Genomic DNA, 24079 nt, shown 5'->3' with positions numbered 1-24079 from the left:
CATAGTTAGACAGGAGCAGGAATTATTCTGATCGTGTCTTTGGGAATGCCTGTGTGTGGCGATCCTGAAACATGCTGGGGCCAACATTAGGGATTGTGAGGTGCCCGGAGACAGGAATGTGCTGCCCTGAGAAACAAGAGTGGGGCTTACAGGGGGAAGACAGTGAGCCAAGGACATGGCCAAGTTCCTGTGCATTTGGCACTATCAGTGCGCAGGGAAGCAGGGAACATCCTAAATGTGCTCGTTGGACTCTGGACACTGTCCAAGTAAGGTTGGTTTCCTTCGAGTAGATATCTGTTAGGCAAAATATTTCAGTCACGTGACTGGCTCACTCCTTGCTAAAGAGAACATTCTCCTGAATTGAGCTCCCAATAATTTATTGGGCAGTGGGCAGTATCTGTCCATATCGATGGACCCATCAATCAGCAAAACAAACTTCCCAGTGGCAGCTCACATCTCTTCCATTCCCTCCTCTATATCGGTCAATTTGACATTTACCTGGGTTGATCACTTTTGCTTCATCAGCTCCGAACATCACATCGATGCTTTGTTTTAACACGGCAGGCATAAGTAAGATTTCAGCAACAGCACTGCGATTAAATGATTTTGCTACAAACTCAGCGACCAGGTAACCAAAATAGCTGAAAGCAAATTTCCAAAAAAAAAACTCAAATTAAAAGCCAAAACAGCTGTTGATGCTGCAGAAACAGAAATCCTGGAAAAGCTCAGCTGGTCTGGCAGCATATGTGGAGGGAAATCAGAGTTAACATTACAGGTAGAGTGACCCTTCCTCAGAACTGATTGTAGCTATAGTCTTTAGAATTTAGAATCTGTGCTAACACGGAAAGGCAGCTCCACACACTGAAATAAAACACAGATGCTGAAGATCTGCATGCGATACAGACATTGTTGGAGAAACTCAGCAGATTTGGCAGTATCTGTTGGGAGAGAAAACAGATTTAAAGTTTTGTGACCCTTCTGCAGCCTTTTAGCAATTGTGTGACTCTTTACTGAGCACAAGTAGGATTCTGGGTAATCCAAGATGGCGGTCAGGAAAAACATTGTAAGAGCTTTTTTTGAGGTTTTTCTTCAAGTGTTGGAGCTGATTTCCTCAAATTCCAGAAGCAGCAATTATTGTTTTATAAGCTGTTTCATTGTTTTGGAACTTTGGGGGAAAGAGAATCAAAATAATGGAAAATGACAACATTTAAAAGGCATTCTGGATGGGTTCATGAATAGAAAGATTTTAGAAGGATATGGGCCAAGTGCTGGCAAATGGGACTAGATTAATTTGTGATATCTGGTCACGCATGGACGAATTGAATTGAAGGTTCTGTTTCCATGCTGTACGTCTCTATGACTCTATGACACCATGACATATCATTTCTTCTGAGTCCAGAAAGATGAACTGTGACCTTTGCATGTCTTAGTGATGTATGCTTGGTGCTCTGCATGAGCAGACAGGCACCATAACTGAGAGGATTTCCCTTCTCCTGTACACACACAGTGCCTAGTGTGAACTAACAACAATAAACGACAAGATTCGAGAGGAGTTCAGAAGGAAAGATGTGCCCAGCATTGAGATAAAGCGATGGTACATCCCAAAAATGTTGTTGACAACCAGAGCAGCGTTGGAGGGGTGTTTACCGAGCCCAGACCCAAAAGCCTTACTCACTAGGATGAATGGGGAGAGGTGCTTACCGAACCCATTGTAAGATACTGGAGTTTTGAGAGGCTTGACAGGGTCAATGCTCAGAGGATGTTTCCCGTCATGAGAGAGTCTAGTCCCAGAGGGCACAGTCTCAGAATAAAGGGGCACCAATTTAAGACTGAGATGAGGAGCAATTTCTTCTCTCAGAATGTTGTGAGTTTTTGGAACTCCTGGGCACATAGAGCTGCAGGGACAGAGTCCTCATGTGTATTTAAGGCTGAGATCAATAGATTCTCAATCACCAGGAGAATCAAGGATTATCAGGGAAAGGGGAGGGAAACGGATATGAGGAGGATGGGTCAGCCATGATCCGATTGAATGGGGGTAGCAGGCTCGAGGGGCTGAACAGCCTACAATGTGATCAACGGTGCCCTCAACCATGTCTCCTTCATTTCCCGCACTTCTGCCCTCGAACCCCAGATGCTCCCAATCCCAACAAGGATAGAATCCCCCTGGTCCTCACATTCCTATCTACCAATCTCCAAATTCAGCTTACCAACCTCCGTCATTTTTGCAACCTTCAGTCAGACCCCACAACAAAAATATATTTCTCGCCCCACCCCTATCTGTGTTCCATAGGGACCGTTCCCTCTGTACTTCCTCGTTATTTCCGCACCCACCACCAACTCCACACCCCCCCCACTCCTGCACCTTCCCCAGCCACCATAAGAGTTGCAAAACCTGCGCCCACACCTCTCCCCTCACCTCTGTCTGAGGCCTCAAAGGATGATTCCAAAAGCGCAAGTTCATGGAATGGTTCAGGGAACATCTCTGGTCCATACGCACTAACCAACCCCACCTTCCCATGGCCAACCACTTCAACTCCTACACCCACACCTCCCCCCCCACCCCCCACAACCTCTTTCCAAAGCCCCTGAAGGATCATTCCAAATCTGGCAGACATTTACTTGTACACTCTGCAACCTCACTGACTGCATCCATTGCTGTCGATGTGCTCTGCTCCACATCGGAGAGACCAAGCGCAAACTCGTGGGACGGCTTGGGAACATCTCCGGCCCGTATGCACTAACCAATCCCACTTTCCTGTGACCACCCACTTCAACTCCCACTCCCCCTTCCCCTGAGGAGATAGCCATTCTGGACCTCCTCCACTGCCAACACAAGGCCACCCGCAAACTGGAGGAGGAATGCCTCATCTCAGCTTCTGCCCCAGGACCCTATAACCAAATAGAAACAACACTGAATTTGCCAGTTTCCAAATCTCCCATCCCCCCCCCACCCCATCCTAGATCCAACCCTCCAACTCAGCACAACCCTCTTGACCTGACCTAACCTGTCCACCTTCTTTCCCGCCTATCCACTCCACCCTTCCCACCAACCTATCACGATCACCTCCTACCTTCTCCTACCTTTCCCCAGCACCACCTCCCCCTCCTCCCAATTATCTCTCAGCCCCCTTTCCCTGACCCCAGCCCTGAAGAAGGGTCCTGCTCTAACCGTCAATGCTCCTGCTCCTCAGATGCTGCCTGACCTGCTGTGCCTTTTCCAGCACCACCCTTTATCACTGAAGCCTCAATGTCCCCCCATTTCTTATGGTCTTCAGTGGGCTGTACCTAAACCCTGATGTCTGCTGTGCCAGTAGTTGGTATATACCACACTCCTTCCCAGAAGGCAGCTGTGTTTTCTGCCAGTTGTAGGCCAGATATAGCCTTGGCAAAGTGCCCTACACTGACAGGAGAGTCTGTTGTTCAGTTGCCAGTGAGTTGGACGGTGAAATTTGGTTTGGACTTTGCCACACCTCGTGTTTAATTTCCAACTGTGTGCAAACAAAGATATGATTTGGGAATAGTGACTTCTCTCTTGGTTTCGTGATCTGCTTTGTGCTCAACAAATGGCGAACACTCAACACAAACTGAGATATAATCTGATCAGCTTGATCGGCCTTATAACAGGGAAAAATAAAGACCAGGTTTGGAGGGATGCAAGAAGGGATTTCAAGGGTTGAAAAACCAATGGAAACGCATTACTTTTCCCAATGTTTGTCCAAATGAAGATGCAGAGATACAGATATAGTGAGATCATCTTGTTTTATATCAATACATATAAATACATATTTCGATCATCTTGCTTTATATGGATACATGTACATACATATGTTGTAGAACCTCAGCACGTCTGGCAGTATCTATGAGAAAAGAAAGAGTAAACATATGGAGTCTGATCTGGTTCTTATTGCATCATCCTGTTGCATTGTTTTCATTTTGCTGGTGTCCACCTTGACTTTTTCAAGCTTTCTTCAAAGAGTGGCCAGAGATCAGAAAAACAGATCATCACTGAGACATCCAACCTCTTTCCCCACCCCCGCCCAGGGACCGGTCTATTTTGGGAAATAATCACAACAAGCAATTGTGTAGAAACGGAGAGAATAGCAGCAGGAGCAGGCCATTCGGCCCTTCCAGCCTGCACTACCGTTCATTATGCTCATCGGCCCTTCCAGCCTGCACTACCGTTCATTATGCTCATCGCCGACCCTCCAACCCCATCACCTGTTACTGCTTTCCCCACCATACCCTTTGATCCAAGACCGACAGCTAACTCCTTCCTGAAAACATTTAATGTTCTGACCTCAATCGTTTTCTGTGCTAGCGAATACCACAGGCCCAACACTCTCTGGATGAAGACATTTCTCCTCATCCTTAGACTGTGACCCCTGGTTCTGGACTCCCAAGACATCGGGGAGATCCTTCCTGCGTTTACACTGTCTAGTCATGTGTGCACAGCCCAGACCACCGCGGAAGCCAATCTCCCATCCATAGACTCCATCGACCCTCCCTGTGGCTGCAGAAAGGCTGTCCACATCATCAAAGATTCCTCCCACCCTGTAATACTCTCTCCCAACCAGTTGTGCCAGGCAGAAGATACACAAGTTTAAACAAACATAGCGACGGGTACAAGAATATTATTAGACCACTGAATGGACCTCTCTCATTTCAAATCACATGTCCATCTTGCATTGACCATCTCTTGTACCATGTATACATCACTCTGTCTAAGCACCCTATGAACTGTATGTCCTTGTTTGTGATGATCTGTTTGTAATGCTTACAAAACAAAACTTTTCACTGTACTTAGGTACATGTAACAATAATAAATCAAATCAAATCAAAGTCCCGTTCTAATTTGAAAGGATTCTCTGATGTCCCCTCTCATTCTTCTATAATCCACCGAGTATAGGCCTAATCGATCTAGTATCTCTTCGTACAACAGCTTTACCATGTGCAAAATGCACATATATTACTGGCTGACCCTGGGATTGACTAAAGCAACTAAGATCCCTGAGCCAAGTCATTGTTCAAACTCCACCTATAGACTATCTCTCCTTATAGAAAGGGTTTCTTCCAAGTCCAAAAACACAAGGAGAAATCTGAATTCACATTTCACCTGCTTATTATCAGAAAGTAGAACATGATGTACACAGGGGAATGCACTGGAGAGTGCATGGCAACGTTAGACATTGGCGAGATTTGTTCACAGGATTATTTTGGCCATCGCAGTGCAAAGATATTTGACTCCATTCCAAAGCTCCTCTCGAAACCTCTTCTGGGTCACTGCATAAATAAATGTGTTTGTGCAGCAGCTCAGAAGCTGCAGCATGAATCCCAGCTCCCGGACGAATGTTGGCACAGGAACAGGATATCACAAGTAATCCAGTCGCCTCAATATAGAACAAGACATGAAGACCACCCACAGCAGAATGAAGTTGGCTGATATAACAAAGAGCAAAATGATGGATTTCCTTCGATTCTCCAGCTCTGGGTCATTGGAATTCTCTCCACTTCTCTGACCTCGGAGTCTACTGCGGGCTCTGCTGCCCAGTGCAATATGCCTGACTGTTAGAACATAGAACATAGAACGTAGAAAAGTACAGCACACAACAGGCTCTTTGGCCTACGATGTTGTGCCGAGATTTAATCCTAATGTAAAATATAGTAACTTAACCGACGCACCCCTCAACTCACTGCTATCCATGTGCATGTCCAGCAGTCACTTAAATGTCCCTAATGACTCTGCTTTCACCACCACAGCTAGCAACACATTCTATGCGTTCACAACTCTCTGCATAAAGAACCTACCTCTGACGTCTCCTCTATACCTTCCTCCTAATATCTTCAAACTATGACTCCTCATACCAGTCAATTCTGCCCTGGGACAAAGTCTCTGGCTACTGACTCTATCTATACCTCTCATTATTTTTGATTTGGAGATGCCGGTGTTGGACTGGGGTGTACAAAGTTAAAAATCACACAACACCAGGTTATAGTCCTGAAAGTGTGTTGCTGGAAAAGCGCAGCAGGTCAGGCAAGGAACTGGAGAATCGATGTTTCGGGCATAAGCTGCGCTTTTCCAGCAACACACTTTCAGCTCTGATCTCCAGCATCTGCAGTCCTCACTTTCTCCACCAGGTTATAGTCCAACAGGTTTAAGTGGAAGCACACTAGCTTTTGGAGCGACGGTCCTTCATCAGGTGATTGTCTGATAAAGGAGCGTCGCTCCGAAAGCTAGTGTGCTTCCAATTAAACCTGTTGGACTATAACCTGGTATTGTGTGATTTTTAATCTCATTATTTTGTACACCTCTATCAGGTCTCCTCTCTTCCTCCTCTCACCAGAGAGAAAAGTCCAAGCTTATTCAACCTTTCTTCATAAGGCAAGCCCACCAGTCCAGGCAGCATCCTGGTAAACCTTCTTTGCACCCTCTCCAAAGCCTCTGTATCTTTCCTATTGTAGGGCGACCAGAACTGGACAAAGTATTCCAAGTGTGGTCTCACCAGGGACTTGTAGGGCTGTAGCAAGACCTCACCGCTCTTAAACTCAATCCCCCTGTTAATGAAAGCCAAAACACCATATGCTTTCTTAACAACCCTATCCACTTGGGTGGCAACTTTGAGGGATCTATGTATTTGCACACCCAGATCCCTTTGTTCCTCCACACTGCCAAGAATCCTGTGTTTATTCCTATATTCAGCATTCAAGTTCGACCTTCCAAAATGCATCACTTCTCATTTATCCAGGTTGAACTCCATCTGCCATTTCTCAGCCCAGCTCTTCATCCTGTCTATGTCGTGCTACAGCCTGCAGTAGCCCTCTATACTATCGACAACACCTCCAACCTTTGTGTCATCTACAAATTTACTAACCCACCCCTCAACCTCCTCATCCAAGTCATTTATAAAACCTTCCAAAGAGCAGAGACCCAAGAACAGAGCCCTGCGGGTCCCCACTCAACAGTGACCTCCAGACACAATACTTTCCATCTACAACCACTCTCTGCCTTCTGTCAGCCAGCCAATTCTGAATCCAGATAGCCAAATCTCCCTGTATCCCATACTTCCTGACTTTATGAATGAGCCTACTGTGGGGAACCTTATCAAATGCCTTGCTGAAGTCCATATACACCACATCCACTGCTCGACCATCATCGACCTGTCTTGACACCTCCTCAAAGAACTCAATGAGATTTGTGAGGCATGACCTGCCCCTCACAAAGCCATGCTGACTGCCTTTAATCACTCCACACTTTGCCAAATAGTCATAAATCCTATCCCTCAGAATTCTTTCCAAAACTTTGCTGACCACAGACGTAAGACTGGCTGGTCTGTAATTGCCAGGGATTTCCTCATTACCCTTCTTGAAAAGATGAATAACATTCGCCTCCTTCTAATCCTCTGGTATGACTCCTGTGGAGAATGAGGAGGCAAATATCCTTGCCAACAGCTTAGCAACCTCTTTTCTGGCTTCCTGAAGCAGCTGTTTAATGTTAATGCATTAAACAGTAGAATCAAGGGAAATGGAACAAATGGTGTTATAATGTAATGTGTTAATTCAACAACAGCCCAGGCCATTGAGAACGATATACCGAATACTACACGGCAAAACCAGGAACTGTTTGAAAGCCAGTACTCAGTGGTTACAGAAAATACCAAAGTATGTTCTTCAAAAAGCTAAGCACTGTCACACTTCCCAGAGCCACATCTGCCGTACTGTCTGTGCAATATTTCAATTTCAGTTTCTGGCAGCAAATGGCAACAAAACGATCAAAGGTGAACATGACCGTGAACCAGACAGAAGAGTCTGTGACCACGTAAAGCAAGACGGCATGAATGTTACACAAACTGACGTTCCTCAGGAAAATGAACTTCTCCCGGTAGACAATCGGAATCTGCCATAGTATCAGATTGATGATGACGATCAGTAGAACCGCAAGTGCCATAGCAACCAAGTAGCATGTCATGCATTTGGAAAGACCACACTTTCCCCAGGACAGGATGGCTATTGTCATCACATTAACTGTGAGGAAATTGAGGAGAGGGAAATTACCCACACTTTAGGAAATAAAAACACATTGTTTGGTGTGTTCCCGAAACATAAAGATGGCTATGTAAATGCAGTCATAAAACTCTTTGTTGGAACCTGAAACCGATCAAAGATTCACTTTGCATCCAATGCTAGAAATGTATAATTTTACCCATGACACTGAGTAATATAGATATTCATCATAATTACACCCATTAACAATGCATAACCATATATATAAATGAATAGAATAACATTTCAAAGAAAAAGCTGATATTCTCTCTGAATAAATTTCAAGGTTCATCTATTTGAAATGTTTACTAAGATAAAAGGGTTGAAGAACGGACAGTGATAATCTATTCCCTCTTGTGGAAACTTACGATTAACTACGCATAGATTTTTGACATACAATATGGTCAAGGATTGTGAGAACTGCACATGAAATTGGGGTAAACTGGGTTACAGAATAACAAGGCAGGCTGGAGATGGCGAACAGCTTGCTCCTGCTCCGAGATGTTTTATATTTGTATCAATTTGATTGTTTATTTGATTATTCAGGGGTATTGTCAGGAAGCACTTTGATACAGTAAAGTGCATTAAAGATCTGCTAGTAGCTTCAAAACTGGGGGCTCCTGACATGAGGTAAATCCCAGATTTCATTGCTGAGAACTGATTTTATCTTTGCTTGCCAAGGCTAGTAATAGACATGGGCATAAAGGGGCAATGCATTTAAGACATAGATGAGCCATGATTTCGCAGAATGGGGTATGGTCCTTCACCAGTTGAATTATCTAGATGGAGAATTTTCTTTATTCATTAATGAAAGGTGGGTGTCCCTTACTGCCCCAGCAGTTTTTGCCCATCCCTAAATATACCAAGACAGCCATATTGCTGTGGGTCTGGAGTCACGCATAGACCAGCCGTTCCCTTCCCTTGGGGGTGGTTAGTGAACCAAAAGCTTCCTTCTTCACTAATCCGCAACACTTTCATTAAGTCTCTTAATTCCAGATTTTTATCAAATTCAGGTTCCAATATCTGCCATGGCAGGATTTGAACTGCTATCCCCAGAATATTACTTGGTTCTCTGGATTAATAATCTCTTGAAAACACTTGCTATGGACCAGACCAGACTCCCGTCAAAATATCTGAAGAAGGTTACCTAGACCCTAACATTTTCTAATTGTAATGGTAGATGGGAAGTGCAGTGTTCCAGATGTGATGTGACTGGTCAAACTACTCAACAATAAGCCAAACGCAATTTATTTAAACAGTACCGTTAAAATACAGGCAACTAAAAGAGGAATTTAAAATGCCTTAACTATTGGAAACCTTAACCAAATAATATATAGTAGCTATTACTAAATAACTGTTTCAATTTTGTAACATCCCAGAAGCACACCCCTTGGCAAAAAGGCAAATTCAGACACAGATTCTCACACAGTTCTCTCATACAGGAGGAAAATAAATCAAGAGAAACTTCAGAGAGAGTAGCAGCTAGGAAACATTCGTTGAAGTTTCCAACTCTTTCGAGCCCCAAAGGCTTAAAGGCTAAAGATAAACCTAAAACCTAAAAAGAAAACTCGAAAGCCTGGCCTTTGAGAACTGGCCACACCCTTTCAGGTTGCTTCTATTGTTCCAACTTTATAAAAAAAACCAAGGCCTCACAGACTGTTTACTTTCTTAGAGACAGGCCAGAACCTCTGCCTTACAACCTCTCTTCACAAACAAACCTGGGACAAAATTACCTCTTAAAGTGACAGCATTTTCAATCAGCACTTGATCATCGTCTGCCCTTAAATACAAACAATGAGTTCCCAACAAAATTAATTGTTCTAAAAACAGTAGCATCAGTGAACGTGGGCCAATGGGGAAGAGACAGCTGGGGGCTTTGAGCATTTGAACTGTCTTGTTGCTGAGCTGGTGATTGGGTAAGGCCAATGGATTAAAGCAAGGCAATGACATGTCATTAGCGTTGTGAAACCTGCAGCTCCCACTCATGCAGCGAACTGCAGCGAAGGTGATGAAAGTAAGAAATGGGTCCTTGAACTCAATGCCCCCCTAGTGTAATCTTGGGTACCCGCTGCAGTGAGTCACTTACCTGGCACACCGAATGCAGCCAGGATGGGGAAGTACACCATTTGGATGTCGTACAGCGCCCAGAGAATCTCAAGCTTGATGAGAAAATCAAGCGCCATGTTTCTTTTCCTGACGGATTGCTGCTGATGTTGAGAGTGATTCTCCGATTGACAAGGCATGAGGATTCTCCTTGCTTTTAAAACAGAGATTCCACCCGGACATAAATTCTGATCCCACATTGATCGGGTTTAGTTACAGTCACTGAACAAACAAATCGCACAAAGAAACTTTCACTACACGATTTTCAATACAAGCAATTTAACCACCGGTCTGATAAAGCACTGAATGCAAGGTCAAAAACTACACTTTCATAGATCCTGACAAATTAAGCTGTTAGTGTGATAACTTATTGAATTGGGCTCAAGAAATGGAGGGTAAAATGATTGTTTCAAACATAATATAGAAAATTAAATAATCCATCAAACAAGCTTTTAATTTCATTCTGATTTTGTGAACTGGACTTTGTTGTTTATTAAAAGACTGACAACTTACATTCTGCATGATCCATATGTTAAATGAATGTTGGAGTTTAGGCTTTTAAAATACTGACGAGGAGGAAATAAATGCTCTTCCCTTTGTCAATATTGATGTGGTGTATAATCAAGGCCGTTAACTCATTTGGTAAGAACACCCTGAATCCACATTCTAACGTTTGGTTAAAATCTCATCCCAAATTACTTTATGCTTTTTTGATTCTTTCAAATCTACTCGCAAAGTCCTTTCTTTTCACTGCTTTCTCTAAGTTGTTATCCTTGCATATGGAAAAAAGAAATTGTTTGCAATATATAAAGCTGTCATACAGAGTATCTCCACTTGAAAATAAAAGCTAAAATGTCATTATCCATGAGAAATGGCTGTTTTTTTTTGGATAGGCAACTTTTTCATTCAGCGGGTGGTTCTTGTGTGGAATGAACTGCCAGAGGAAGTGGTGGATGTGGGCACAGTTACAGCATTTAAAAGACATCTTGATAGGTACATGAATGGGAAAGGTTTAGAGAGATATGGGCCAAACGCGGGCAAGTGGGGCTAGTTTAGTTCGTAGATATGGACCAGTTTGACCAAAGGGTCTGTTTCTGTGATGTTTGACTCTATGACTCTCTACATCCTATATATGTAGAATCTCTACAGTGTAGAAACAGGCCCTTCTGCCTAACAAGTCCACAGTGACCCTCCGAACAGCAATCCACCCAGACTCCTTCTCCTACCCTATTACTCTACATTTACCCATGACTAATGCACCTAACCTACACATTCCTGAACACTATGGGCAATTTAGCATGGCCAATTCACCCCAACCTGCACATCCTTGGACTGTGGGAAATTGCTTGGAATTTAAAAGCTGGATCCTTTAGCCTGGTTTCAGTCAGAAATTTTAAAAGGTACAGCACTGTATTGGACAAAGTAAAAAACTGGTTGGGCTGTAGGAAGGTGGGAGCAGGTTTAGAGGAGATTTATCAGGATGTTGCGTGAGCTGCAATGTTTCAGTTATAAAGAGAGATTGGACAGACTGGGACATTTTTTTTATGATTCATTCACGGGATGAGGGCATCACTGGCTAGTCCAACATTTATTGCGATTCCTCATTTCCCAGAGCACAGTTAGGAATGAACCACTTTGCTGGAGGCCTGGTGTCACATGTAGGCCAGACCTGGTGAGGATGGCAGATTTCTGACTTTCAATACATTAGGGAACCAGATGGGTTCACCAGATGATTGAGTTGTAGAAAACTATGAGGGGCATAGATTTCTCCTAGTGAAGGGATCATTGACTTCGGGACAGAGATTTAATAAAGGGTAGTAGGTTTAAAGAACATGTGGAGAGCAGTGGGTTTCACACAAGTAATGAGATGTCATTTCCTCTAACGCACCTTGAAAGATCCTCATACACTTGGCCTGGTAGTCAATCATTTTTTTCCCACTCTTTTTCTCTGTCTTTCTTTCTTTCTCTCTCTCCTTATTTCTTTCTCTGTCTCTCTCTCTCTCTCTTTCTCACCTTTTCCTTGCTTTCATTCCTTCTTTCTTTGTTTCTTTCTGTCTTCCTTTCTCTCTCTGTCTATTTATTTTCAAACTGTATCCCAATGTCTTTTCAAGGAACTGTCAAACGGAATGGTGTTTGACAGGGAACCTCACAAAAGGTTAAGTCATAAGATGAGTGTGTTGTGTTGGAGGCGGGTATATTGGCGTGGATAAAGAATTGGACAAAGGACACGGATCAGTGGGTTATAATAAGGGACTCTTTATCGGGTTGGTGACCTATAACCACTGGGACTCCACAGGGTTCAGTGCTGGGACTGTAACTGTCCACAATAAATATTGATGACCTGAGGGGAGGAAGTGAATGTACTGCAGCCACATTTGCAGATGACACAAAAATATATGGAAAGGCAAGTTATGAGAGGGATGCAGATAGTTTTCAGAGAGATAGTGATAGGTCAAGTTGGTAGTCAAGAAATTGGAAAACCAGAGAAAACGGGCAGAGTGAACAAGGGCGAACAGGTTAATAGTTAAGTGGAGAAAACCTGCAGAAAGCTACAACACAAGGGGACTTTGCGGGGACTTGCACATAAAACACAGAAAGCTAACACACAGGAGCGCAGCAAATCAGGAAAGCAAATGGAGTTTTGGAACTTACTTCAAGGGGGTTGGAATAAATAAAGATCAAAATAAGATAATAATCCATGCTGTTAGGGGCAAAATACTGGCATGGATAGAGAATTGGCTGACTGGCAGAAGGCAAAGTGTAGGGCTAAAGTAATTGGTGGAGATCCACAGGAATCAGAGTTGCGACCACAGCTATTCACGTTATACATTAGCACTCTGGACCAAGGAAGTGAGGGCATTATTATTAAGTTTGCAGATGACACAAAGATAGGTGGAGGGAAAGGTCATGTGAGGAAGCAGGGAGGCTGAAGAACAGGCGAGGAGAGTGGGCAAAGAAGGAGCAGATGGAATACAATGTGGGAAAGTGTGAGGGCATGCACTTCAGTAGGAAGACTAGAAGGACAGTCTGTTTTCTAAATGGGGAAAGACTTCCAGGATATGAAGCATAAAGGGGCTTCAGAGTCCTAGTTCAGGATTCTGTTAAGGTTAGCATGCAGGTTCAGTTGGTAGTTGGAAAGACAAATGCGATGTTGGCATTCATTTCAAGAGGGCCAGAATACGAGGGCAGGGTTGTACTGCTGAGGCTGTACTAAACTCTGGTTGGCTGCATTTGGAAAATTGTGAGCAGTTTTGGGCCCGGTTTCTAAGGAAGAATGTGCTGGCTTTGGAGAGTTTTCAGAGGAGGTTTCCAAGAATGATCCTGGAGATGAAGGGCTTATCATATGAGGAGCGGTTAAGAACTCTGAGTCTCTAGTCAATTCAGTTCAGAAGGATGAGGGACGATCTGACAGAATACTGACAGGCCTGGGCACAGTGGACATGGAGAAGATGTTTCCATTAGCAGGAGAGACCAGCACTCGGAGTACAGCCTCAGGGTGAAGAGACGACCCTTTTGAACTGTGATGAGGTGGAAATTCTTCATCCAGATGGTGGTAAATCTCTGGAATTCATTGCCTCAGAGAGCTGTGGAGGCCAAGTCATTGAGTGTATTTAAGACAGAGATGGATAGGCTCTTGATTGGACAGATGTCAGATGTAGTTTCTTTACTCAGAGAATAGTAGGGCTGTGGAACGCACTGCCTGCAGCAGGAGTAGACTCGCCAACTTTAAGGACATTTCAATGGTCATTGGATAAACATATAGATGAAAATGGAATTGTGTAGGGTAGATAGGTTTCAGATTGTTCCACAGGTCAGTGCAACAGCGAGCACCGAAGGGAGTGTACTGAGCTGTAATGTTCTATGTTCTCTGTTCTATGGTGAGGGGGATCAATGGTTACAGGGAGAAAGTGAGAGAATGGAGTTGAGCAGCATATCAACCATAATCAAATGGCAGAGCACACTCAAAGGGCTGACTGGCCTAATTCCGCTCCTATATCGTGTGGTCTTATGGTGTAAGAGAAGGCAAGTCTTCCTGCACCTGCACACACTGCATTGGGAGTAATGTGGGCAGTTTCGGTCCCGAAAGGAAAAAGTATAACTTCCTTTGGAGGCAGTTCAGAGCAGATACATTCAGATGATCCCAGTTTGGAGGGATTGGCTTTTGAGCAAAGGTCAAACAGGATTGGGCTGTACTCACTGTGGCAGAGAAGAAAGAGAGGGAATCTCATTGAAACCTATCGGCTGCTTCAGGGGCTTGACAGGATTAACGCTGAGAGGATTTCAAAGTTTGGGAGAAGATTTGTAGCTCGGGTGCTCGTTGTTGTGGTTCTGTTCGCCGAGCTGGGAATTTGTGTTGCAGACGTTTCGTCCCCTGTCTAGGTGACATCCTCAGTGCTTGGGAGCCTCCTGTGAAGCGCTTCTGTGCTGTTTCCTTCGCTATTTATAGTGGCCTGTCTCTGCCGCTTCCGGTTGTCAGTTCCAGCTGTCCGCTGCAGTGGCCGGTATATTGGGTCCAGGTCGATGTGTTTGTTGATAGAGTCTGTGGATGAGTGCCATGCCTCTAGGAATTCCCTGGCTGTTCTCTGTTTGGCTTGCCCTGTTTGGCTTACTGAGAGGATGTTTTCACTCGGGGGAGAGTCTAGGACCAGAGGGACACAGTCTCTGAATAAAGGGGCTCCAATGTGAGACTCAGATGAAGAGGAATTTCTTCTCTCTGAGAGTTGAGAGTCTTTGGAGATGCTTGTCACTGAGAGATGTGGGAACAGAGTTCTTGTGTTTGCTTAAGGCCGAGAGACAGAGAGCTTATTGATAGGTTGGGGAATTAAGTGCAAAGGCAGGAAATTGAATGTGTGGATTGTAGGATCGACCACGATCCTATTGAATGGTACTACAGGCTCAAGGGCCGAATGGCCCCTCCTTTTTTTCAATGGTTTTATTTAACAAGTATTTAAATATGCACTTCTGGTGCAAAGGGTATGGGTTATGGGGCATGTGTTGGAAAATGGGATTAGAGTATTTCAGAGAGACCGAAGGCTGCAGGTTTATTACTCCTTGACAGTAGCATCACATGTGGTGAAGATGGCATTGGTGCGTTTACCTTCATTGGTCCTGAGCATTACGTTGAGGAACGAAAACAGAAATTGCTGGAAAAACTCAGCACAAGATTCCCTACAGTGCAGAAACAGGCCCTTTGGCCCAACCAGTCCACACTGACCCTCCGAAGAGCAATCCACCCAGACCCATTTCCCTCTGACTAATGCACCTAACATTATGGGCGACTTTAGCATGGCCAATTCACCCTGACCTGCACATTTTTGGACTGTGGGAGGAAACCGGAGCACCCGGAGGAAACCCGCACAGACACGGGAGAATGTGCAAACTCCACACAGATAGTCACCTAAGGCTGGAATTGAACCTGGGATCCTGTTGCCGTGAGGTGGCATGTCTGTGGAGAGAAACCTGTGTTAACGTTTCAGGTCAACCCTTCCTCAGAACTGACGCTTGCTCAGAAAAGTTGTTTTTATGCAGAAGACCGGGTGGGGTGAGGGGGTAAGGCAACTGGAGTCTCAGGGTCTTCATTGTGGACAGAATGTAGGTGTTCCACGAAGCGGTTACCTAGTCTCCACTCCGTTTCCCAGTGTAGAGGGGACACCATTGTGAGCAGCGAATGCAGTAGACTAGACTGAGTGAAGTGCAGGTAAAGTGCTGCTTCACCTGGAAGGTATGTTTGGGACCTTGGATACTGAGGAGGGAGGATGTATACAACAAATGTTACACCTTCTGTGGTTTAGAGTGTAGGTTTGCCCGCTGAGCTGTAGGTTTGAGATCCAGACTTTTCATTACCTGGCTAGATCACATCATCAGTGGCGACCTCCAAGTGGAGTCTGGATATCAAACCTACACCTCAGCGAGCAAACCTACACCCTAAACCTCAACCTGAGCTACAAACCTTCACAAACCTTGCAAAAACCTTCTGTGGTTGCAGGGCAGGTACCGTGGGGCTGGAGGGGTGCGGTGTTGGGAGTGAAGGAGGAATGGACCAGGGTGTCCTAGTGGGAACGGTCCCTGTGGAAGGCTGACGAGGGAGGGGAGGGGGAATACATGCCTGGTATCTCCCTGGAGGTGTTGGAAGTGATGGCTGATGATCCATTGGATGTGGATGCTGGGGGATGGTAAGTAAGGACAAGGTGGACCCAGTCATTATTGTGGGAGGGGAGAACAGGGGTGAGGGAGGAAGTGCGGGAGATGGGTAAGACCTGGCTGAGGGTCCTAGTGTGGAGAAATCCTTGGTTGAGGGAAGAAGGTGGATGTTTTGGGGAGCCCTTTTGTCAAATCTGGCCTCATGATGCGATGGAGCCAGAGGAACTGAAAGGATGGAATACAGGGTGCGGGGTGTGAGGATGTATATTCAAGGTAACTGTGGGAGTGGGTTGGTTTGTAGTGGGTTGGTGGCCAGCCTATCTCCAGAAATAGATATACAGATGTCGAACGCCCTCCCTTGCAGCCTTCCGCAAAGTCTGTTCCCTCCAACAAAGGACCCTAAGCTTCCAATTGCCTGCCACTTTAACACAGTGTCCTGTCCCCTGGCCAACATCACTGTCTCATGCTCACTGCAGTGCTCCAGTGAAGCTCAGTGCAAGCTGGCAGAACAGCACCTTTATTTTCCGCTTGGGAACTCGACAGCCTTCTCATCTCAATATCGAATTCAACAACTTTAGGGTCTGAGCACCTAATCCGCACTTTCCCCAACCTCCCCACGCCAGACCGTGTTATCACATGGTCTGTTATTACACACAACCCATTATTAGCCACTAATAGCTCCCATTAGCAGATATTACTTCTCCCAGGCTGACTGCTACACACTCCTTTGTCTGTCCAACTGCTTTTCTCTCTCTTTGGAGTCTGCTTCCACTTATCGTTTAGTCCTTACCCCCGCACCCCCACCCTATTTACTGACAGAAACCACCATTTCCCCTGGCTACCATCAGCTCTGAAGAAGAGTCACTGGACCTGAAACGTTAACTCTGATTTCTCTCCACAGATGCTGCCAGATCTGCTAAGTTTTCCCAGCAATTTCTGTTTTTGCTTTTGATTTCCAGCATCCACAATTCTTTTGGATTTTCATTGAGTATAGGAGTTTGGATGTCATGTTGCGGCTGAACTAAGCATTGGTTAGGCCAACTTTAGAGTACTTATACAGTTCTGGTCGCCCTGCTATAGGATGGATATTGTGAAGCTAGAAAGGCTGCAGATAAAGTATTTACAAGGATGTTTCCAGGACTGGAGGGTTTGAGTAGAGGCTGGATAAGACCATAAGAAATAGGAGTGGAAGTAAGGCCATTCGGCCCATCAAGTCCACTCCGCCATTTAATCATGGCTGATGGACATTTCAACTCCACTTACCCACACTCTCCCCATATCCCTTAATTCATTGCGAAGTCAAGAATTGATCAGTCTCTGCCTTGAAGACATTTAACGTCCCGGCCTCCGCTGCGCTCCATGGCAATGAATTCCACAGGCCCACCACTCTCTGGCTGAAGAAGTGTCTCCTCATTTCTGTTCTAAACTGATCCCCTCAAATTCTAAGGCTGTGCCCACGGGTCCTAGTCTCTCCGCCTCACGGAAATTCCAAGTGTCCATCCTTTCTAGGTCAGGCATTATCTTGTAAGTTTCTATTCGATCTCCCCTCAACCTTCTCAACTCTTAGTGAATACAATCCCAAGATCCTCAGCTGTTCATCGTATGTTGAGCCTACCATTCCAGGGATCATCCGTGTGAATCTCCTCTGGACACGCTCCAGTGCCAGTATGTCCTTCCTGAGGCGTGGGGCCCAAAACTGAACACAGTATTCCAAATGGGGCCTAACTAGAGCTTTACAAAGTCTCAGTAGCACATCGCTGCTTTTACATTCCAACCCACTTGAGGGTGTTGGGCCGAAGGGCCTGTTTCCACACTGTAAGTAATCTAATCTAATCATAAATGATAACATTACATTTGCTTTCTTAACCACTGCATCAACATGCAAGTTAACCTTTAGAGAATCCTGGAATCCTGGACTAGCACTCCCAGATCCCTTTATACTTTAGCTTTATGAATTTTATCACCGTTTACAAAATAGTCCATGTCTGTATTCTTTTTTCCAAAGTGCAAGACCTCACATTTGCTCACATCGAATTTCATCTGCCGTTTCCTGGACCATCCTCCTAAACTGTCTCAATCTTTCTGCAGCCTCCCCACCTCCTCATAACTACCTGCCTGTCCACCTAACTTCACCAGAATGCCCCCAGTCCCTTCATCCAGATCATTAATATACAAAGTAAACAGCTGCGGCCCCAACACTTTTCCCTGCGGGACACCACTTATCACCGGCTGCCATTCCGAAAAAGAACCTTTTATCCCAACTCTCTGCCTTCTGTCAGACAGCCAATCCCCAATCCATGCCAGTAGCTCACCTTGAATACCACGGGCCCTCACCTTACTCAGCAGCCTCCTGTGAGGCACCTTATCAAAGGCCATTTGGAAGTCTAGATAGACCACATCCACTGGGTTTCTCTGGTCTAACCTACTTGTCACCTCTTCAAAGAATTCCAACAGGTCTGTCAGGCATGACCTCCCCTTACTAAATCCATGCTGACTTGTTCTAATCCGAGCCTGCACTTCCAAGAATTTAGAAATCTCATCCTTAATGATGGATTCTAGAATTTTACCCACAACCGAGGTTAGGCTAATGGGCCTATAATTTTCCATCTTTTGTCTTGATCCTTTCTTGAACAAGGGGTTTACAACAGCGATTTTCCAATCATCCGGGACTTTCCCTAACTCCAGTGACTTTTGAAAGTTCACAACCAACACCTCCACTATTTCCTCAGCCACCTCCCTCAGAACTCTAGGATGTAGCCCATCGGGGTCAGGAAATCTATCAATCTTTAGACCTTCCAGCTTTTCTAACACTTTCTCTTTTGCAATGGTTACCACACTCAACTTCCCCCCCCCCCCCCGACTCTCTTTAATTGTTGGGATATTACTCCTGTCTTGCACTGTGAAGACTGACACAAAGTATTTAAGTTCTCCTGCTATTTTCTTATCTCCCATCACTAGCCTTCCAGCACCAACTTGGAGCGACCCAATGTCTACTTTGGCCTCTCATTTGTTTCTTATGTATTGAAAGAAACTTTTACTATCATTTCTAATATTACTGGCTCGCCTACCTTCATATCTGATCTTCTCCATCCTTATTTCTCTCTTTGTTTTTGTAGCCTTCACAATCTTCTGATTTCCCAGTGCTCTTTATAGATTCTCTCTTTTTCTTTGATATGTTTCCTGACTTCCTTTGTCAGCCATGATTTGGAGATGCCTGGGGTGGGACTGGGGTGGACAAAGTTAAAAATCACACAACACCAGGTTATAGTCCAACAGGTTTAATTGGAAGCACACTAGCTTTCGCAGCATTGCTCCATCATCAGGTGATAGTGAAAGAGCGACGCTCCGAAAGCTAGTGTGCTTCCAATTAAACCTGTTGGACTATAACCTGGTGTTGTGTGATTTTTAATTTTGTCAGCCATGGCTGTCTAACCCCTCCCTGGATAACCTTTTTTTCTTCGGGATGAACCTCTGTACTGTGTCCTCAATTACACCCAGAAACCCCTACCATTGTTGCTCTACTGTCTTCCCCACTAGGCTCTTTCATCAGTACCTCTCTCATGCCTCTGTAATTATTTTTATTTAACTGTAACACCATTACATCTGATTTTGCCTTCTCTCTTTCAAACTGCAGACTGAACTCTACCATATTATGTTCACTGCCTCTTAAGTGTTCCCTTACTTTAAGATCTTTCATAAAGTCTGGCTAATTACATAGCACTAAGTCCAGAATAGCCTGCTCCCTTGTGGGCTCCATCACAAACTGCTCCAAAAAGCCATCCTGTAATTCCCTAGTGCAATATCCATGCCGTCCTGCTTTATGCAGCCACAGACAGTTCTGTCTGGTTCACTGCAACTTTCACCTTTGATCGATTTGTGGCCATTTCTTGCCAGAAGCTCAAATCTAAATATTGCACTGAAAAGTCGGCAACTGTGGTCTTGGGAACAGTGACAGGGTTGTGCTTTGTGAAAAACATTTTCTGGTATTTTCTGTACACACGTGAATATTGGCTTTCAAACAGTTCTTGGTTTTGCCATGTGGCTCTCAGAGTATCCCATTCACTGGTCTGGGCCATTGTTGAATTAATCCATTACATACTAACGCCATTCATTCCATTTATTCTGATTCTTCTCCTCAATGCAATGATGGTCAGGCACATATTAATGGCCAGCAGAGCACGCAAGAGACTTCAGTATCGGAGTAACAGTGAGAGTCAAAGTGACCCAGAGATGGGAAGTCGAAGGAAATCCATGGTTCTGCTGTTTGTGATATCGGGGAACTTTGTTCTGATGTGGGTGGTGTTCATGGTTTGTTCTATATTGAGACGACTAGATTACTTGGAATATTCTGTTTCTGTACCAGCGTTCGTTCGAGAAATTGGCATCAGCGTTTAAGCTGCTGCACAAATACTTTTATTTACACTGTAACCCAGAGGGGAGTTGAGAACTGGAATGAATTATTCCCTTTCATGGATGGTCAAACCATGTCGATGATGAGAATTCACGTTTCATAACAAAACTTTGTGCTTTTGTGTCATGCTCTGCTCATTATTTACATTTTGCAAAGGAACCTTGATTATCTGGCTTCCAATTAACAGAATTTCGGATTATCCAAACTAGATCACCAGGTTCCAATGCGTGGCTGACTATATTATCCGGCATCAATTACCTGGAACTCGATTAACCGAACGAAATATTCCCAGCCTGTGTCTTCGGATAATCAAGGTTCCCTTGCAGTTCACACCCTGATCCAATCTGAAGTACTAACTGGTGTTACATTCCTGGGCCAGGTGGTCACTATTATAGAGTCAGAGGGATGTACAGCACAGAAACAGACCCTTCGGTCCAACTCATCCATGCCGACCAGACATCTCTTTTATATCTTTCCCCTCTCACCCTAAACCTATGCCCTCTCGTTCTGGACTCCCCCACTTCAGGGAAAAGACTTTGTCTATTTATCCGATCCATGCCCCTCATGATTTTATAAACCTTTATAAGGTCACCCCTCAGCCTCTGACGCTCCAGGGAAACTATCCCTCGCCTATTTAACCTCTCCCTTTAGTTCAAATCCTCCAACCCTGGCAACAGGGAGAAAGTGAGGACTGCAGATGCTGGAGATCAGAGCTGAAAAATGTGTTGCTGGAAAAGCACAGCAGGTCAGGCAGCATCAAAGGAACAGGAGAATCGACGTTTCGGGCATAAGCCCTTCTTCAGGAATCCTGAAGAAGGGCTTATACCGGAAACGTCGATTCTCCTGCTCCTTGGATGCTGCCTGACCTGCTGCGCTTTTCCAGCAACACAATTTTCAACCCTGGCAACATCCTTGTAAACCCTTTGTGAACCCTCTCACTAATGATGTTCATTAATATTACCAAGGACAGGTATTAGCTCTCCATAGCTCTGGGTCTGGCATATACTTCCCCAGCAGCACCAGCCCTTCAACACAGCCCACTTCTCAGCATAAGGTTCAAATGAGCTCTCCATGGGGGGGAATGAGCCCTTGCTGAGATCCTTGCTCAATAAAGAGCCAATGCTTTGCAATGTCCCATTATTTGCCGTGTGTTAATCACCACAGCGTCGGCAGCTTTCTTTCATCACTGAGCCATAACCTTATTGAATGGGGACGCATACCTGATGGGTTGAATGGCCTAATTCTGTTTCATATCCAATGGTCTCCACTGGCATTTGAACAGAGACGTTGGCGAATCCAAACAGGTACTAGAAGGAAAACCTCCCTCAATGCTGAAAGAGCCCCTCTGTTCCTCTCTGTGTCCCCGCACGGCCACATTGGGACAATGAGAGGAAAAGGATCAGTTTCCTGCAGAAATTACGAGTCATACCCAGTAACTGCAGCACCTTTTTTTCGTTTTGTAACTTTCCAGGTCAAGGTTGCGAGTGTTTCACTGAAATGGCAGTGCCCTGGACATGGCACCTTTACCCCACAGACTGAGAATCGGGCATCGTGCCAAGTTGCCTACTTCACTGTCGGCTCGATTGTAAGACTTTTCAAAGGTGCCTGAGCTGGCTGAGGAGGTGATTTCCTCGATAAACTCACAGATTCCAGTCCAGCGCGTGCCTGGGGTGGAAAATTGGGGTGGGTTTTCCTTGTATGTTCTGTGCAGCATGAGCTCTCAGCTTCAACAGAGGGCAGCTCTCCAAATACCTCATGAAGAAAGACAACCAGAAAGGCCATAAGGATAAATATATCAATATAGATAAATATATAACACAGAAAAGAGTGGCCAGAGTAAACGCTGGATGAGAAAGGGTTCTGGATGTAGGTTTGTTCACTGAGCTGGAAGGTTCATTTTCAGACGTTTCATCACCATACTGGGTAACACCATCAGTGAGCCTCTGGATGAAGCACTGCTGGCATGGCCCGCTTTCTATTTCCTTGGGTTGGTCATGCCAATTCCCATGCTGACATCATTTCCTGTAGTGATGTCATTTCCCATTCTTTTTCTCAGGGGGCGAAAATGGGATCCAAGTCAATGTGTTTGTTGATAGAGTTCCGGTTGGAATGCCATGCTTCTAGGAATTCTCATGTTTACCTCCGTTTGGCTTGCATGAGTGCATTGTCCCAGTCAAAGTGGTGTCCTTCCTCATCTGTACATAAAGATATTAGTGAGAATGGGTCATGTCTTTTTGTGGCTAGTCAATGTTCATGTATGCTGGTGGCTAATTTTTTGCCTGTTTGTCCAATGTAGTGTTTGTTGTAGTTCTTGCAAGATATTTTTGTAAATGACATGAGAAGGGAATTTTGGTCTTGGGATATGATGAAACGGCTGAAGCATTGAATATTTTGTATCGATATTTTATATCAGTGAATAACATGCCAGTAACTGACACAAAGACAAAGGCGAGGACCTGGAAGCAATTGTTATAACCGATGAGGTCACGTTGAACAAGTTAGTGGAACTAAGGACAGACAAGTCTCCTGGCCCCGATGGAATGCATCCCACGGTACTAAAAGAGATGATGGGAGAAATAGCAAGTGTCCTTGTGGAAATTTTCCAAATTCACTGGACTCTGGGGGAGTCCCAGCATGTTGGAAAATGGAAAATGAGATTCCACTGTTTAAAAAGGGAGGTAGACAAACAATAGGGAATTATAGAGCAGTGAGCTTAACCTCTGTAGTGGGGAAGATGCTTGAGTCTATTATCAAGGAAGAAATAGCAGCATACCTAGATAGAAATTGTCCCACTGCATTCAGGAGAGGCAGGCCATGCTTGACAAACCTTTTGGAATTCTATGGAGACATTTTGAACACGATGAACAATGGGGACCCAGTGGATGTGGTGCACCTAGATTTCAAAAGGCCTTTGACAAGGTGCCACACAAATGGCTGCTGCATAAGATAAGGATGCATGGCATTATGGGTAAAGTATTAGCATGGTTAGAGGATTGGTTGACTAACAGGAAGCAAAGAGTGGGAGTAAATGAATGCATTTCTGGTTGGCAATCAGTAACTAGTGGTGTGCCTCAGGGATTGGTGTTGGGACCTCAATTGTTCATAATTTACAGAGATGGTTTAGAGTTCGTTACCAAGTGTAGTGTGTCAAAGTTTGCAGATAACACTCAGATGAGAGGCAGAGCAAAGTGTGCAGAGGATTGTGAAACTTTGCAGAGGAATATAGGTACATTGAGTGAGTTGTCAAAGGTCTGGCAGATGGAATACAATGTTAATCAATGTGAAGTCAGCCATTTTGGTAGGAATAACAGTAAAAAGTTGCAGCATGCAGCTGTGAAGAGGGTCCTTGTGCATGAATCACAGAACGTTGCTCTGCAGGGTAATTGG

Source organism: Chiloscyllium punctatum, chromosome 21 (genome assembly GCF_047496795.1).
Source record: "Chiloscyllium punctatum isolate Juve2018m chromosome 21, sChiPun1.3, whole genome shotgun sequence".
NCBI lineage: Eukaryota > Metazoa > Chordata > Chondrichthyes > Orectolobiformes > Hemiscylliidae > Chiloscyllium > Chiloscyllium punctatum.
The sequence above is the reverse complement of the archived record's forward strand: the minus strand, read 5'-3'. Positions refer to the sequence as shown.